A 19,843-nucleotide genomic window follows, 5' to 3' on the forward strand; every position below is an offset into this window, starting at 1 on the left:
AAGGCAGCTAGTCATCACCACCCACCGCCAACTCTTGGGTTACTCTTTTACCTACGAACAATGGGATTGGCGAGCATGTTTGGTGTGACGGGGATTCGAATCTGCGACCCTCAGATTACGAGTCGAGTGCCTTAACGGCCCGGCATGGCCAGGTGGTAACATTACTACGAAATTAATAAAAGTTAGAGCACGTTGACACGAAAGATTGTTTGTAATTAAGCACAAAACTACACTAAGGGCTAGCCACCACGGGTATCGAAACCTGGTTTTTAGCTTTATAAGTCCGCAGATATACCGCTGTGTTACTGGGGGTGGGGGGCACGAAAGGGAAAAAGAATGTATATTATTAGTTATGCCTTGCAAACAACTCCCTAATACGGCGTCAAAACGTTCTATAAATGGACTATATTTTTAAAGTGGAAGTCGCTGACGGCTTTGATAAGGCTTTTAAGACTGTATATATGAAACGCTGATTTTAATTATCTTTTCAATTTTATGATACACTATGCTACACTACTTGTTTGGGAACGGGCGGAAATTGCGCCATTATTACAGAAAGTAACTTTAGTATTTCATTAATCATTAGTAATACTGAACCATCTTCTATTAGTACTTGGAGAAATAAGGAATCATTTCCCACCCTTCACTGTTTGGCCTTGGGAGTTAGCCACGTGTCACGTTATTGTTATTATTACTACTATTATAGATCAAACTGCTCTATCGCATCGATTGGCTGTCTGCTATTTAATACAGACACCATGACGGCACGAAGATCATTCAACGGTAGCCCGAAATGAATAATAAAAACTACAACCTTCTTAAGTTTGTCAGATAAAAATTATTCTATGTTTCCATGGATTTATTGTTATTTCTTTTCAACAGACTTCACTTCGTATTCTTTAGAGAAGTACAAGTTATAATATACGAACATATTTTTCAGTTCATGCACTGTTCAAGCCGCGAGTTTCGCGGTAATACAGAAGTCGGACGAATAAAATTATGGCCACAACGAACATTCAACATTTTCCACCAATATAGTTTTCTTCCGAAAACGACTCGTGGTCCCAGGGTGCGAAGCGTGATGATGTGGCAACGGGACACGAACCACGAACCTTCACGAACTAACCACTGACCCTTCCCATAATGCATCAGAATTCTGTTTTCGTCGAACTTCACGAATCTGTAGGAAGTTTTATAAATAACCATCTTTCTGCTGTACTTAAATTATCGGCTATGAAAGGTGTAAGCATCGGTGTAAACACTTGACAGAATCATGTTTATGGTATCGACAAAAAAACGTAACGTCTTTCAAAATGTTGTCACAGATAGGTTTGTATGTTCTCCTCCCACAGAGTACTTACAATTCCAGCTCTAATAAACTATTGAAATAAAATAATTTAGTTTTAAAGTCAATAATAAACTGACTTGGTTTTAAAGTTTAAAAAAAAATCATTGGTTCGGTTTTAAAATGAATAACAGCTTGACCCGGTTTTAAAATGAATAATAGCTTGACCCGGTTTTAAAAATGAGTAACAGATTGACTCGGTTTTAAAATGAATAATAGCTTGACCCGGTTTTAAAAATGAGTAACAGATTGACTCGGTTTTAAAATGAATAATAGCTTGACCCGGTTTTAAAAATGAGTAACAGACTGACCCGGTTTTAGTCGCTAATAGATTATAGATTGACTTGGTTTTAAGGTCCTTTTATATTTAAATATATTATAATAGAAAACATTATTTTGAAGTGTATTAATGATTCATGTATAGATAATCTATTATCAATCGATACAAATAAAACTAGCATCATCACCCTTTCATGTATTTGTTGTTTAGCATATAGCCTCACAATGGAGTATCTGTGATGTGCCATCCACGGGTATCAAAACCCAGTTTTTATTGTTAGAAGCTTCCAAATTTATCGTTGAGCCACTGAACTAGGAGTGGGGTGTTTTACAGAATTCTGAGTTTATCTTAATGTGCTCATCTTCCTGATCTGTCTGTTCAATTTTTGCCCAAAACCACTTCCAGGTTAGATGTCCTAACCATTCATAGGTTGCAAGTGATAGATTAAAGGAATGGTAAGTAGTCAATGCAATCCACCGCCAACTCTTAGGCTACTTTTTTAAACAACGAAAAGTGGGATTGACCATCACATAAAACGCTCCTAGACTGGAAGGGTGAGCATGCTCAGAGATGGATTTCGATTCCTTGGTCTGCTGGTTGGCTCAAAGCCCCAGATCATGCCAGTCCTCAGATTTTAACACTCTCAACAAAGAATCGCAAATACTGTTTCAAATTAATATGCTATTGGTCGCTTTAGTGGCCTTGTTAAATATGGAGTTCTTTTCTGCTATTTACGTGAACGTGTCTCTCGGGTTGAATACTTACAACGTTCTTACAGTACTATTTAGACGTTCTTTTAATTTCTCACCTATATACAGTTATAGATGTAATTATAACAATGCATGAAAACAACCTATCGAGACACACACAGTAGTCATGACAACTATCGTGAATTTATTACTGGTTCAACACATTATCACCGAAAATACAAAGGCAAAACGAACGTATTACATAACATACTAGTACAGAGTACTGAATACGTTATAATGAAATCAGCAAGTCAAGTGCCAACCACAGCCAATATAGAAATGAGGTGGAACGGAATGTATAAGAACTAAATTTTAACATCTAAAACTGATGGCCTTTGGAGAATATTCATAACAGCCTTTTCCGACAATTAATATTAATGTTTTCAGATCATAAAGATGGGTTAAGATAGAGGACTTAAGAGTTTCTAGTTGGTGCTATTACTTGTATTTAATTGCAACAAGTTGTACAACAGCTGCAGGAAACACAGTGCAGCGTCTTGTAGCAGCCATCTACAAGCCTTTAGCAAGAGTACAAAATATAATTATTGGATATCCGTTCCCTATAGGTAACAAATCAAGTGTCCATAAGTTCTTCCATGAAATAACCATTCAACGGTTACCAGAAAAATAAAGTTTCATTTATGCTATTTCATATGAAAACGTAACATCCAAATCGACGGACGCAACGTCTATGGATGCTTGTGTGATCAGACTGTAGGCACTGAAAATCCGTTGTCTTCATACACTGAACTAATTATAGAAAGCAAGCAGATAGAAAATGGTGCGCTTGGAACTTGACAATCTTGCGACGGAGCCTCCTGCACTGAGCACTGTGCTGCATGACTATTGTCAAGATGCACAGTCATCAGACAGAACGTGAACGGACATGGGAATATAGGCTGTAACGGCGTGGCGAGCTCCGAAATCGTGTAATATAACGTATTTACCCTTTCCTTTTTTCGGCGAGCCCTTTTCATTACATAATTTATCAATGTACAAACGTGAAATATAGTTCTCAATGTCCTGTAATACACCCTCTGTCGAGACGAGTCAGAACTTACCATGGTTGCTAGCAATCAAGGTGCCAACAATTTCATGTACATCACCGACAACTTTATTGTAAATGTTGTACAGTGATTATGATATCTTTCATATCTTCGCCTTCGACAAAACTCTCGTTTACTGCTGCTAAACAATCCGAACTTAAACTGCAACGAACAGATATCTCCAAATTTGTTCATTCCACTGCGTTTCGTGCCAATTCCAAACAGATGAGTTCCAAAAACTCTTCTCAACAGTGATTTTTGAACAGCTGTATACTCACTGAGACCATTTTGCAACAATGTGTATCTTTTGGTTCTCGAAGAAACCTTCAAAATTATATTTAAAACCAGAGGTAGTTGATAAAATCTTTACGTGACTTTTGGGAAGTTTCGATTTCATACCTCGACCATTTCTATTATTCAGTACCGACTTCACGAACCCTCTTTGGAGTCTTGGGTACAGCTCCTACTGATAACATGGGGTCTTACCGTAATATTTCGAAGTATTATCCTTGACCAATCAAAACTGATTTCTACACGCCTATTGTGCGGTATTTCAGTCCTGGAAGTCATTACTAAAGTCACAGTAAATGAGCTCAGTACTAATGGTTGTACTTTTATTACTTTTACAGATACGGCACATTCAGACGAATCTGATGACAACCAATCATGTTTACAAATTGTCATCACATGACTTTCCCTGGTGGAGTTCATTTTCGCTTTATTCGTCTTTTGTAATTTCTTTCTTGATGGTTTTCTTCATTAAATTACAATGCAGTATGTAAGCGCCATCAAGCTATTTTGTAAATATGTGTACTTTACTACCTATCTCATGTCCATCAAGGTACACTTTTGGAGCTACCTTACTAACTGTGGAATCACATATGCCTAATGTACTAGACATATTCTGACTTACATTTAATGAACTTTTAGGCCTAGCATGGCTTGGTGTTTAGGGTGCTCGACTCGCAAGCTGCGGGTTCGAGCCCGGTCATTTCGACCGTTCAGTTCTGGAGGGCATTATAAAGTGGTTGTCAATCCCACTCTTCTCTGGTAAAGGAGTAGCCCAAGAGCTGGCGGTGGGCGTTGTTCACTAGCTGCCTTCACTCCAGCCTAAAACAATCATTATTTATTCTACGTTGTGCTTTATCTAAAACATACTTGTTATTCAACCAATTTGACTTGTGTTAAAAATTCATAGTTTCTTTTATCTTAATCTATGGATACGTGTATTAAGTATTCAACCTATGAATAACAGTTAAGTATCCGTGTTTTCTAACATCTGAACGTATAAATAATAAGTGTTTAGAACTTGTATTTTCTATCATGTTTATCTATGCATATCAGTGTTATGTATCCATAATTTCTATTACTTGAACCTACGAACATTAAGCATTTACATATTTTATATTTATAACATACCATCATTTTTCCTAGTAAACTAACCAGAACTCCACCTATTGAACAACACAATTAACAATCTCAAATATCACCTTTAACATCTTTATGAGCAGTGTCACTTACCCAATAAATAGCTCGTCTCTTAGAACAACTCTTATGTGTACTCTGGATACAAATGAAAGGCCACAACCCCAAGTTCAAAGGTTTCGTCTCCTTTCACATTTTCAACGGTGTCCACAACATCCAATCTGTGTAATGAACATGCTCGAGCTGTGCACGGAGTATAGCCCTCTCGAGACCCAATGATCAATTTCGAGCTACACAGGAGCAAAAATCACACGGCAGCATCCGTTGCTATGGTAACCAACGTCGCGTATTTCAAGTAGTACAAGGTCATTTGGACTTAAGATAGAAGCAGGACACACTACGAGATGCATTTTGAAACGCGAAGCCCACCGCAAGCAGTGTGCCCACTTTTATATACCCAAAAGCTTTCACAAACAGCGATTAGGTTTACCTCATATGCATCAAAAGATACGTGTTACATATGTGATTCTCAACACACTTTAAAAGTAGTCTGTTGTAAACAGCCAAGACTCTAATATTAACGTTCTTATCTTTCAACAAGTTTTTCACATGACTACATACAAGACAACACTATTCACCCGAAACGGTTCGCCAGTACTTCCTTCATATCACTACATTTAGATACTGCACTTATGTTCAAAAGTAACCAATAAGCGTGCTCAAACACTTCAGTTATCATTTCGTAACAACAATGTTCACATTATGTTCATTTTTGTGCACGAGCATACGTTTGAATCTTGGTGTCTGTGTGTGTGTGTGTGTGTGTGTGTGTGTGTGTGTGTGTCTGTGTGTGTGTGTGTAATTAGAAAACGGTTGGGTTACTGTAATAGAACATTCTATTTTGTAATCATAAATATAATGAAAAGTTCATATTATATTACCTTCTAACCCTTTTTAAATGTATCAGATTTGTACGTTTCTATATTTAAAAAAATACCAAATTATGAACTGGACACCAACTAACGAACCAGTAGAATTTCCGAACACGTGTTGATTGACGTACCAGTCATGCGACTTATTCAACTTAGGTGTATTGTTTTAAATTTCAACAATAACGTATTCGATATTAGAACTCTTAGACTGTACAGCACCAACAACTGCCTTAAACGGAACGCCATCTGGTACAAAAAACTAAAATAACTCGTAAGTTCTTGCTTACTTTTTGTGCAGCAAATACAACCGGTGTATTCTGTTCGATGTTTCCCTTGGAAATCATTATTTTTTGTGTATGCAAATGCTATTCGTCCATTAAAGTGGACGACAAAAGCGCCATTTTAACAAGTGTGAGAATAATTTTATATTATAATCAAAAACCTTTTTTTTGTCATTCAGATTAAACTGACCGTACTTCACAAATATGCGACCCCATATCCAAACTTTATAAAAAACATGACTTGCCCAAAGCGTTCCCGATTTGAGACACGGCAACGCATATAATTAACTATTCAGATAACGCCATTTTAAAGGTAATTAGTAATATTTGTATTTATTACAAGGTTGTTTTACGTGTTGTAACGGTCTTCTCAAACAGCAGTGCATCATCTGTTAAACCACTGCCCTCCGGTTTTATTCGCTACTAACACGGTCATGCAGTTGGCACTCGTAGTTTGTTTGGCTTGGTTGTAGTTAAGCCCAAAGCTACACAATTAGCTATCTGTGATGTGCCTACCACTGGTATCAAAACAGTTACTGTTGTTATCCACAAAGCTGCACAATGGGATATATGTGCTGCACTAAAAACTGATATCACAACTTAACTTTTAGCGTTAAAAGCCCCCTGACTTACCGCGAGCAACTGGAATGTTCTAGAAAACTGTTTTGATGTTAAGTGCAAAATTGCACAATGGGCTATCCGTGTCCCGCATAACGGAGAGTCCTATCTCGAACTTTAGTATTGCACATCCCCAGGGTTACCGCTAAACCATCGAGATAGGAGGTGGGCAAGTTAGGGTACGTTTTCGACACACACAAAGTACTGTTGTAAGATGTCTCTAAATCGATAAGAGAAAATATTGTATCACTCTGTTAACATACTTTCTTTATATATAGCTCTTGGATATAAGTCTCAAGTTTCAATAGCAGGTATCTGATCCTTACATCTAAATTTAGAACTTCAAATGTGATAAATGAAAATAAATGTTCTTCTGGAGATACTGTACCCACCACCATGTTGTGACAAATTTACATGACGTACACATTTAAAAGCTACGTCATTCTCTAGCACGAGGAGCCACGTGCCGAACGCGTATAATGAGCTAACAAAGAGTGGACAATTTAAAACTCTCATAAAAGGCGTACAACGAACAGGAACAGCGCGCCTATTGATCAGTTCTTTAACTAAAGTTAAGCGAATAGAAAAGTTGAGCTTGCTTATTACTAATTCTGTAAGTGTTTGAGCTGTAACAATAGAAAAAAAAAAAAAAAACTCAAAAACAACTCATTTATTACACGCCTATTGCATTATCTCAAAACAAAGAATAAACCTGAATTTCAGAACAGATGTCTGTTAGAAAGTTACGATTTATTTCGAAAGTGTTTCCAGAATTAACAAGATATATTTGCGATGGGATCTTGTTTCTGAAGTACCATACACTATCGCTGTTTAATAAAGAAAAATTGTATTTTCCAGCATTAGAAAAGTAATCTTCAAAAATGTGTAGTTTTGTGTAATATTCTTGCACATATATAAAAAAAATACAATTACCTTTATTTTAACAGAAATCGTGTTTATAGCCAGTTTTTCATAGAATATCTTTACCCATAAGCCTAAAAAGTTACTACCTCAGATTTTTTAAGACATCGAAAATCTACTGAACGAAAACATGGTTTCTGCTAAAAAAATCTGCACAGTTCAATTCGAATAATAAGTTGGCAAATAACGACGTATTAGGATAATAAAGTGATTTATCTTGGAACACACAACCCCTTTCGACAGAACATTGGACAACCTGATGAAGACAGACCAATGTTCCGTCCAAACATGTAGTGCTTTCCCACCGAAACAAAGTTTTTAAAAAATAATTTAAAGTTTATAAACTTACTATTAAATCGGCACAGCGTGCTTACTTACTACAGTTCCAAATGAATTTTCAAATAACCGAGCAAAAATATTGATGTCTGTGTTACCAGTAAATCTTGCTGACGAAATTAGGTCAGTATGGTCTGTTTGTTTTGGAATTTCGCACAAAGCTACTCGAGGGCTATCTGTGCTAGCCGTTCCTAATTTAGCAGTGTAAGACTAGAGGGAAGGCAGCTAGTCATCACCACCCACCGCCAACTCTTGGGCTACTCTTTTACCAACGAATAGTGGGATTGACTGTATCATTATACACCCCCACGGCTGGGAGGGCGACCATGTTTAGCGCGACGCGGGCGCGAACCCGCGACCCTCGGATTACGAGTCGCACGCCTTACGCGCTCGGCCATGCCAGGCCTTCAGTATGGTCTGACTTGGCTAACGATCACACAAGGCCTCAACACTCATTTTTCCGACCTGCGGCGGACTCGTGTCACAGCTCTCATTTGATATCAAACTGATGACAAAGAAATATTCATCGCATTAAATCAGAGTAGCTCGACTGGAGTCACAGGGACCGCATTCGATCACACGACCTAGTTTATTTGGCCTATTTGACAACCAGTCTCATAAAATTCTCTTCATATGTCGAAGAGAAATACCTCACCTCAATAAGTGTGTGGTGAGGGTGACTGACTACAAATCTGAGGGTCGAGGATTCGAATCCCCCTCACACCAATCGTGCTTGTCCTTTCGGCCGTTTGAGCGTTATAAAGTCGCGGTCATCCTCATTATTCGTTGGTCAAAGTGTATACCGAGAATAAGCGGTGAGTGGTGTTGATTAACTACATTCTCTCTAGTCTATCAAAGCTAAATTTGGGACAGCTAGTGCAGTTAGCCCTCTCGCGGCACAAAGCAGCTAGGCTATCTGCGCCAATATATAATATACAGGAAAGGCAACAAGTATTAACAGCACCCAGTGCCAACTCTTGGACTGCTCGAACTGGACAATGCAACTTCATCATCACTCTTATAACGCACCCACGGCCCAGAAGTGAGACGTGTTACTTTGTGGCAATAAGACGCGAACCGCAAACCTTTCAATCCAAAATTCGGGACGTTAACTACCAGGCAATCCGACTCCTATACAAATAAAAGTACACATACTGATATAAATAATAATTGAAACAACTTTCATCCTAAAACAAATGTTCTTGAAAAAAAAAGGCACTATTTAAATACGATAATGTCCACAAAACACTAGTTAAACATTGACAATGTCCACAAGGCACTTGTTAGGTAAGATAATGTCCACAAAACACTAGTTAAACATTGATAATGTCCACAAGGCACAAGTTAAACATTAATAATGTCCACAAGGCACAAGTTAAACATTAATAATGTCCACAAGGCACTAGTTAAACATTGATAATGTCCACAAGGCACTAGTTAAACATTGATAATGTCCACAAGGCACAAGTTAAATATTGATAATGTCCACAAGGCACAAGTTAAATATTGATAATGTCCACAAGGCACAAGTTAAATATTGATAATGTCCACAAGGCACTAGTTAAGTATTGATAATGTCCACAAGGCACTAGTTAAGTATTGATAATGTCCACAAGGCACTAGTTAAGTGAGATAATGTCCACAAACACTAGTAAAGTAAAATAATATCCACAAGGCACTAGTTAAGTAAGATAATGTCCACAAGACACTAGTTACATGTTGATAATGTCCACAAGGCACTATTTAAATATTGATAATGTCCACAAGACACTAGTTAAACATTGACAATGTCCACAAGGCACTTGTTAGGTAAGATAATGTCCACAAAACACTAGTTAAACATTGATAATGTCCACAAGGCACAAGTTAAACATTAATAATGTCCACAAGGCACTAGTTAAACATTGATAATGTCCACAAGGCACTAGTTAAACATTGATAATGTCCACAAGGCACAAGTTAAATATTGATAATGTCCACAAGGCACAAGTTAAATATTGATAATGTCCACAAGGCACAAGTTAAATATTGATAATGTCCACAAGGCACAAGTTAAATATTGATAATGTCCACAAGGCACTAGTTAAGTATTGATAATGTCCACAAGGCACTAGTTAAGTATTGATAATGTCCACAAGACACTAGTTGCATGTTGATAATGTCCACAAGGCACAAGATAAATATTGATAATGCCCACAAGGCACTATTTAAATATTTATAATGTCCACAAGGCACTATTTAAATATTGATAATGTCCACAAGGCACTATTTAAATATTGATAATGTCCACAAGGCACTATTTAAATATTGATAATGTCCACAAGACACTACTTAAGTAAGATAATATCCACAAGACACTAGTTACATGTTGATAATGTCCACAAGACACTAGTTACATGTTGATAATGTCCACAAGACACTAGTTACATGTTGATAATGTCCACAAGGCACTAGTTAAATATTCATAATGTCCACAAGGAACTAGTTAAGTTAGATAATGTCCACAAAGCACTTGTTAAGTAAGATAATGTCCACAAGACACCAGTTAAGTAAGATAATGTCCACAAGGCACTAGTTAAGTAAGATAATATCCACAAGAGACTAGTTACATGTTGATAATGTCCACAAGACACTAGTTACATGTTGATAATGTCCACAAGTCACTAGTTACATGCTGATAATGTCCACAAGTCACTAGTTACATGTTGATAATGTCCACAAGTCACTTGTTACATGTTGATAATGTCCACAAGTCACTTGTTACATGTTGATAATGTCCACAAGGCACTTGTTAAGTAAGATAATGTCCACAAGACACTATTTAAATATTGATAATGTCCACAAGGCACTATTTAAATATTGATAATGTCCCCAAGGCACTTGATAAGTAAGATAATGTCCACATGGCACTAATTAAATGTTGATAATGTCCACATGGCACTAATTAAATGTTGATAATGTCCACAAGGCACTAGTTAAATAAGATAATGTCCACAAAGCACTAGTTAAATATTGATAATGTCCACAAGGCACTAGTTAAGTAAGATAATGTCCACAAGTCACTTGTTAAGTAAGATAATGTCCACAAGGCACTTGTTAAGTAAGATAATGTCCACAAGGCACTTGTTAAGTAAGATAATGTCCACAAGGCACTAGTTAAATATTGATAATGTCCACAAGACACTATTTAAATATTGATAATGTCCACAAGGCACTATTTAAATATTGATAATGTCCACAAGGCACTATTTAAATATTGATAATGTCCACAAGGCACTATTTAAATATTGATAATGTCCACAAGGCACTAGTTAAATGTTGATAATGTCCACAAGGCACTAGTTAAATGTTGATAATGTCCACAAGGCACTAGTTAAATATTGATAACGTCCACAAGGCACTAGTTAAATATTGATAACGTCCACAAGGCACTATTTAAATATTGATAACGTCCACAAGGCACTAGTTAAATATTGATAACGTCCACAAGGCACTAGTTAAATATTGATAACGTCCACAAGGCACTAGTTAAATATTGATAACGTCCACAAGGCACTAGTTGAGTAAGATAATGTCCACAAGGCACTAGTTGAGTAAGATAATGTCCACAAGGCACTAGTTGAGTAAGATAATGTCCACAAGGCACTAGTTGAGTAAGATAATGTCCACAAGGCACTAGTTGAGTAAGATAATGTCCACAAGGCACTAGTTGAGTAAGATAATGTCCACAAGGCACTAGTTGAGTAAGATAATGTCCACAAGGCACTAGTTGAGTAAGATAATGTCCACAAGGCACTAGTTGAGTAAGATAATGTCCACAAGGCACTAGTTGAGTAAGATAATGTCCACAAGGCACTAGTTGAGTAAGATAATGTCCACAAGGCACTAGTTGAGTAAGATAATGTCCACAAGGCACTAGTTGAGTAAGATAATGTCCACAAGGCACTAGTTGAGTAAGATAATGTCCACAAGGCACTAGTTAAGTAAGATAATGTCCACAAGGCACTAGTTAAGTAAGATAATGTCCACAAGACACTAGTTAAGTAAGATAATGTCCACAAGGCACTAGTTAAGTAAGATAATGTCCACAAGGCACTAGTTAAGTAAGATAATGTCCACAAAGCACTAGTTAAATATTGATAATGTCCACAAGGCACTAGTTAAATATTGATAATGTCCACAAGACACCAGTTACATGTTTATAATGTCCACAAGGCACTAGTTACATGTTGATAATGTCCACAAGGCACTAGTTAAATATTGATAATGTCCACAAGACACTATTTAAACAAAATAAGTTTGTGTATTACACCTTGTAAATATGTTACAAATTACTTTCATAGTTGACTACCTCCATCAAAACGTTTAATTAATAATCACACTTTGGAGACGAAAATAATTAGTTATTTCTCTCAATCAAATTTCTGTGAATCGTAAAATAAGATATAATTAGATGCCTTAAGACCATCAAGGTACAAAACCCATAGTAGCGAGATAAGAAACTGATGTTGTACAACGTGCGGTAACTAAAGTCGAAAAAAATATAATTTCAGGCAATAGTTGTATCCAAAACCACAACTTCAGTATTGAAAAGATACACATCACACGTTATTCTGAAAACGTTTTAAAACCGAAAAGAAGTAAAAGTGGCACAAGGAACAACATTAATTGTGAAGTAAATTATTAAAATAAAGTAATAATTACAGTAGATAATTAATTATTAAAGACTAGACTAGGTGACTGTACAGGCTACTAATCGCAGGGTAATACGTTTCCTTACTTTGCGTAAAGCTACACGAGGCGTATCTTCGCTAATTTAGCTGTGTAAGACTAGAGGGGGAAGGCAGCTAGTCACCACCACCCACCATCAACTCTTGGACTACACTTTTACCAACGAACAGTGGGATTGACCGTCACACATAACGCCCCACGGCTGAAAGGGCGAGCATGTTTGGTGTGACGTGGATTCGAATACTTGATCAACAAATTGAGAATCAAGCGCCCCCTAGCAACTAGGCCTAAAAATATATTAAACAGTTCATACTGTTCAACATCTGATACGTTAGTGGATTGCATTTGCCTACCTAATGGTTCAGAGAATGTTGGTTTTGTTTTTGTTTTGATGTATCAGAAGAAGAATGTTGTTATATATACCATTCTTCGATACATATGACATTCTATATAAAACCAACAAACGGGCATTGTGTATAAGAGCAAAACGGCTGCTCAGGGAAGCGGCTTTTTTTCTTCCCTCTCAAGTGAAAAACACAAGAAGCCGTACGTGTTGCGTGGGTATTTCTTGTCAAATTGTGTTTCTCTGGAACATATACACATAATTCTTACTTCTACGTACACGTAGTAAAACACCACAGTAACGATTATCATAAAAAAGTCTAGACTAATCAAGATTAGGAAAAGTTCAAACAGATGGAAACCTGTACATGTTTTGGTTATACTTATTTATATTTTGAATATATGAGGGAGGGAATTCCTAGACTATTTACTCTCCAAGTATTTTGAATATATACAAAAAACATGATACTCAAAGAGACGATGTTCATGCACCTGGTGAAACGGCTTATTAACAAGTACCATGCTGCTTTCAATACTGCAGTTATTCAAGCAATATGATTCCATCTCGCAAGTTATCGTGTGGGAAGATGATGTTCAAACTCTGCGTGCTGTCAAAACCGACTTCTAAATAAGCCTACTGGAAGTGAAAGAACAGTTAAAAAAACACGAAGAGATGCGGACTTTAGTCACCAAGCTGTTTATCCACTCTGTAAATCGACGTAATATACTAACAGCTCCTGCTGTACTCATGTAGCCCAATCATTCCGTAAATATTAACTCAGTAATTCTAAGATAAAACCATGCTGTAGAAATTAAAATTAGTTACTCGAACAGAATCTGAGTGGAAACGGCAAGTTAACTTTCTGACTAATATCCGAAAATTGAAATTTCAAAATAATTTTAATCACACTCGAGAAATAATGTTTTTGTTGTTTATTAAAGCACACTAAGAGATGTAAAACTACTTGTTACTTGAAAACTGGTTGTTCACAACACCAGAAAACCTAAAAATACACCCTGGTGATGGTGTTCTTTACAACAATTACAATCTAAACCCTGTTAGCAATGCTCTGAAGATAGCCTTAATAATACAAAGGTTGGTTGGTTGGTTTGGCGTTTTATGGCACAAAGCAGCTAGGCTATCTGCGCCAACACATCCAGTAAAAAGTTAAAACTAAAGCAAATTTACTAAAATTCATAAAAAAAAATTAAGGTAAAACAAAACAAAGTTTAAAAAACACGCAAATAGCACTAAAACCAATGTTTACATCTAGTCTACAGCGGTAAGAGAAAAACTACAGTAATACAAGTTATAAAGAACTTTCTGTAACATAATTGTAATTATCATAACTTACCAGGAAAACTAACAGGTAAGTTCAAAAACCACCGTCAGTCACCTGAAGTTGACCTTTCCAGTCTTGGTTACGAGTTATTTGACGTTATGGCCATTTTCTAATTTTAAATAGACCTGGTTGGACTTTGATTTTTAAAAGGGAACCCCATTATAAAAGGTCTAATATATAAATTAAAAAACCTTAAATGGCATTAAAAAGATTAATGGTCTTTCAAAAACTAAAAACATTACCAAGGTGGACAGTGTCACCATCACCAATAACACACTGACTAACGTTATGGACAAACCTTGGGACAGAACATGTTTAAAATGGTGTCGTTGTTGTGAATCATAACGTTGACAAGAAAGTAAAGTGTGGCTTATTGTGGCCTGAGTGTCACACAAACTACTCACTGGTGCATCAGTTCCAGATAAAAGAAAACAATGAGTTTAAAAACTGTGACCAATGCGTAGTCCAGTTAGAACAACTTCCTCCTTCCGAACCTTACGGAAGCAAGACGATTAAAGTCCAGTATAAGGTTTTATTTGGAAAGCTTGTTTTCACGTTGCTCACTTCATGTTGACTGCCAACTAGCACAGAGACGAACCTTGAACACAGGCCCACAGTCCATGTATGGAACAGACACAGCAGTGATAGTGCCAGAACAGACAGACTTAGCTGCGGTGTCGGCGAGCTCGTTCCCGCGAATACCAATGTGGCCTGATATCCAGAAAAACTGGACAGAAGTATATGTTAAAGAGAAATGGACCAATTAGTTTTAAATATCGACGAGAACAGGGTGTGAACCAACGTGAAGCAATTCCAGGGCCAGTAGAGAACTAAGCGAGTCAGTATAAATAGTGCAGTTTGAGTACTGTTCAGCTTCTATGTGACCCAGGGCAAGAGAAATGACGTACAGTTCAGCAGTGAACACAGAAGCTGTAGAGGGGATTCTGCGCGCAACCACCGAACCATAACAAACCATTGCAGAGCCCAAAGAAGTCACCTGATTTCAAACCATCTATATAAATGAGAATAGAAGGATGGTTCGAAAGATGTTCAGTAAATAACAGACAGTATTTCCAATCAGGAGTGTCTGCTTTTCTCAGATGACTTATAGATAGGTCACATGTGGGGACTGTAAGAAGCCATAGTGAGATGGGCTGACCAGTGGATACAGCAATGTTATCCAAGGACAGACAAATTCATCCAACTGCACCTGGATACGAAGGCCAAAAGCATCAATGGAAGATCGTCTGTTCTGAAAAAGTATAGCCCACCGAGGAAGGAAACACAACCCCAGGTGGGATGCTTTGGTATGGAATGAAGTTACAAAGCATACAGTAAAGACCGTTGAAAACAGCGGAGGTGCAAAGAAGGATCATGAGACTATGTATAAGCTCTGAACTGGGAAAGTGCAGAAAGCCCCAGTGCAGAGCCAAAGTCCAAGATGATGAACGTGGTCCAGCATCTTTAAGGCCGAGGTCCATAGACCAGTGATCCATAGTCGAGTTTCGATTGAATAAGAGCACGATATATCTTTAGCATAGAACATCAATCCGTTCCCCAAGTGGTGGAAGAGAGGACACATAAGATGTTCAGTGCTCTTGTACATTTGACCCATAACTGCTTGATGTGTGGTATAAAGGTCAGCTTACAGTCAAAGATAAGCCCCAAGAACTTTGTCTCAGGGACCACAGGCAACACAACTTCTCCGACACGGAGTTCAGGATAAGGGTGAATACCCCATTGGCAGCAAAAGTGCATGCAAACGGTTTTGGAGAGAGGTTACAACCGTTTGCTGTGGTCCACTTCAGTAAACGATTGAAGGAAGTCTGTAGCTGTCGCCCAATATACCTCACGTTCGATGACTGATACGAGATGTGAAAGTCGTCGACATAGAGCCCGTTTGCAACAGTGATGGCATTAATCTTTGTACTGAAAAGTGTGACACTCAAAACACAGCCCTGAGGAACTCCAAGTTCCTGTAGAAAAGAACGGGAAAGTGTCGAACCCACACGAACTTCGAATCTCCTGTCCATTAAAAAATGTTTAATAAAAATGGGTACATGGCCATGTTACCGATATATATGGAGGTCTCGCAAAATATCATACCTCCATGTTGTATCATAAGCCTTCTCAATGTCAAAGAATATTGATACTAGATGTTGTCATTTGAGAAAGGCATCTCAAATTGACGTTTCAAGTCGAATCAGATGGTCCACGGTGGAGTGCTACCGTCGGAACCCACACTGGGTTGGCAAGTGGAGGAGGTTTGATTCGCGGAACCAAACAAGACGAATATTAACCATCCTCTCTAAGATCTTAGAGACAGCTCGTCAAAGCAATTGGACGGTAGTTTGAAGAAATCTTGGGATCCTTCCCAGGCTTAGAGAAAGATAGGACAATAGCCTAGCGCCAGGCATCAAGAAAAACATTATCCTGCGAGATCTGGTTAAAAACAATCAAAATAATAGCAAATTAAGCAGAAGATAGAGGGTACAGCATTTCATAGTGTACATCATCAGGTCCAACCAATGTACAGCCAGACCAACAAAGGGTCAGTTTGAGTTCCACCATTGTAAAGGAACGATTATAGTCATAGAGACAATCAGTTCGAAAGGAAAGAGATGATTACTCTGCCCGAGTCTTGATGGCTAAGAAGGTGAAGGAAGAAGCACAAGCGCTAGATATCCGGCAAAATCTTTCACCAAGAGTATCAGTGATGCTCCAGGTTTCAACTACTTATTCGCCATCGGACAGCAAGATCGAGAGAGAGAGAGAATTATATTGCCCACTGACCCTTCGAATCTTTCCCATACGACTTTGGAACTGGTGGTAGAAGATATGCTGGTTGTGAATTTAATCCAAGATTCCTTCTGGCTATGGCTGGAAAGCTATGTGGTGCGAGAGTGTGGGATACCTACGAAAAGTATTCCAGGCTCGTTTTTGAACCTGCCGTGCCATGTGGCAGGCAGGATTCCACCACGCACGAGGATGTCGTAGAAAATGTGTCGAGATTTTAGGAATACATTGAACAGCTGCTTGTATAATATAGTCAGTTACTGCTGCCACACAGTCGTCTATTGATGGCTTTCATACGATGGCAGGATCAAGTTATGGAAGAACAGTGAAAGAGGACCAATTTGCTTGATCCAGCTTCCGCCGGGGCACGCTGGTCGGGTTGCATCGACCATGGACAGTTTCTCTCAAAATTATAAGAAAATGATCACTGCCTCGTGGATTATTGTCAACCCTCCACGAAAAATGGAAGAATAGTGAAGGGGAGCAAATTGAGAAATCAATAGCAGTAAAAGACCGACTAGGTGCATGAAAGTAAGTAGCAGAACTTGTATTGAAAATAGAAAGGTTGTGATCAGAGAGCATATGCTCTACAGATCGACCCCTCCTATCAATATCAGCACTTTCCCAGAGGGGATGATGTCCATTAAAATCCCCTAGGATTAGAAATGGAGATGGCAACTGTTCAATGAAAGCATAAAAGTCTGATTAATCATAGGTCTCTCCAGGCGACAGTTAGAAAGAGCAAACAGTGATGTTACGACCCAAGGAAATACAGATGGCTACGGCCTCCAAGGGTGTGTCGAGTGGCAAAGACAGGTGGGCACATGCTGATCAACCAACAGTGCCACCTCTCCATGCACTCGTCCATCACACAGCCTGTCATTTCTGTACAAAGAAAACTACCGAAAGGTGACTGTATTGGCAGGTTACAGAAATGTTTCCTGTAAAGACATTCAGGATGGTAAGAAGCAATCAGTTTTGATGTCATCCAGATTAGAGTGTAAACCTCGACAGTTCCATTTTATCAAGGTGGACATTTTTATTTATGTGTAGGCGAACTGGGTGAAGAACCCTTCTGTTTACGACCACGTCTTTTTTCTTTACTGTCTTTATTCGAGGGAGGTCTATCAACCTCCATGGATTCTGCCCTGGGTCGATTGGGCAGGTCTTTGCTGTAGGAAGGGGATTCCAGTGACTGAGGACGTGAAAGAATGATCATTTTGCATCTTGGAGTGGGAGAAGAAGATGTACCCGAGAAAATGCCTGTACCCAGAACCAAGGGAAGTGGATCTTGGGATTTGCTGAAATGTATTTTAGGAACAGAGATGGGTGTTGAAGTTGAATCATCAACTTTTTAAACCAAAGAGGTCAAAAGACTTTTCATTTGGTTTGAAAACGATTCTTTAGGAGGCACAGAGAGATCCATTTGCATTTCCACTGCTGTAGCAGAATGAAGTGCAGCAGCATAGATCCGAGATGAAGTGGTAGACAGCGGTTTTCGAGCCTCAGGATAAGTAATGTTATGAATCGTTTTCAAATACTGCACCTGTTTTTCTTCCAACCATTTAGAGCAAGAAGGAAAGAAGAACGGGTGAGACCTATTGCAATTGATGCAATGAGTGTCGTTTCACACTCATAGGCATCGTGGTCATTGTCACTGCAATGAGTACACCTCAAGAAACCACAACATGACATCTTCGAGTGACTGAACCATTGACACTGGAAACATCGGAGAGGGTTTGGAATGTATGGCCATACTCTGCAGTTAAGATAACCTGCCTTGATGGTGGGAAGCGGATGTGGTGAAGTAAATGTGAGAATGAGGACATTTATTGGCACCATAATTCCATCTTTGCAAGAGGATATACACCTCACTACAGAAACTCCTTGAGTGGAGAAACCAGGAAGAATCTTCGACTCGGGGATGTTCAAGTTCATCTCAACAATAACTCCTCGTGATGAATTCAAAGTAGCATGAGGTGTAACCTCAATAGGTATATCCCCAATTGCCTTTGAATGCAAGAGGAGTTCACTGTGTTGAGATGTGAATGTTTCCACCAATATGTCACCAGATCGAAGCTTCTTTACTGACTTTGGAAAGGCAGCAAGTCCCTCTAGTCCCTTCTGAATAAAAAAAGGGAGACGTTTGCCCTAAAGGTTTGTCTAAAAGTGAATGCAATATAAGAAAATTGGTACAACAGGTATTACAGATGTTGAATTGCTGCTCAGAATCTTGATGTGGTCGTTTACCTACAGACTGTTGTTTTACTATTTTATTTAATTTTTTTGAAGGACCCATAAAAAAGGAATATTTCACTGACCACTGACCACGCCCACCATGGAGCCATACGTCCGCACTACAATGCCAAACAATAACACAGCAGCAACGCCATGGTTTCGTGAGCACTATACCCAAACAACAGCATCAGATACAATGTCCCCAACACCTGTTGAGAACATCCAATACTGGTACTTGGTTGACTCTCGCCCAAGTGGACCAGCCAATTGATCCAAGGGGGCACCCCAAGGCCGCCCGTCTATAAAATGTTAAGGCCAAAATGGTGTGTTAGGGTTGGACCCCTCAACCACCAGAATTATCTCCTCCCCTTCACGGGTTACTACGAACGGCAAACACGTGGATGGATGTTTAGATCCCAGAAGAGGTAAACTGAAAGAACAGAACCTTCCCCTGGAAGGT

The 19,843-nt window shown here is 38.5% G+C and overlaps 1 protein-coding gene across 3 annotated transcripts in view; it reads right to left on the reverse strand.

Annotated features, from left to right (window-relative positions):
* The window catches only part of LOC143254266 (rap1 GTPase-activating protein 1-like), a 191,988-nt gene that overhangs the window by 158,123 nt on the left and 14,022 nt on the right, over window positions 1-19,843 (reverse strand). The window lies entirely within an intron of this gene.

The sequence above is a fragment of the Tachypleus tridentatus genome, chromosome 6 (genome assembly GCF_004210375.1).
Source record: "Tachypleus tridentatus isolate NWPU-2018 chromosome 6, ASM421037v1, whole genome shotgun sequence".
NCBI classification, from domain to species: domain Eukaryota; kingdom Metazoa; phylum Arthropoda; class Merostomata; order Xiphosura; family Limulidae; genus Tachypleus; species Tachypleus tridentatus.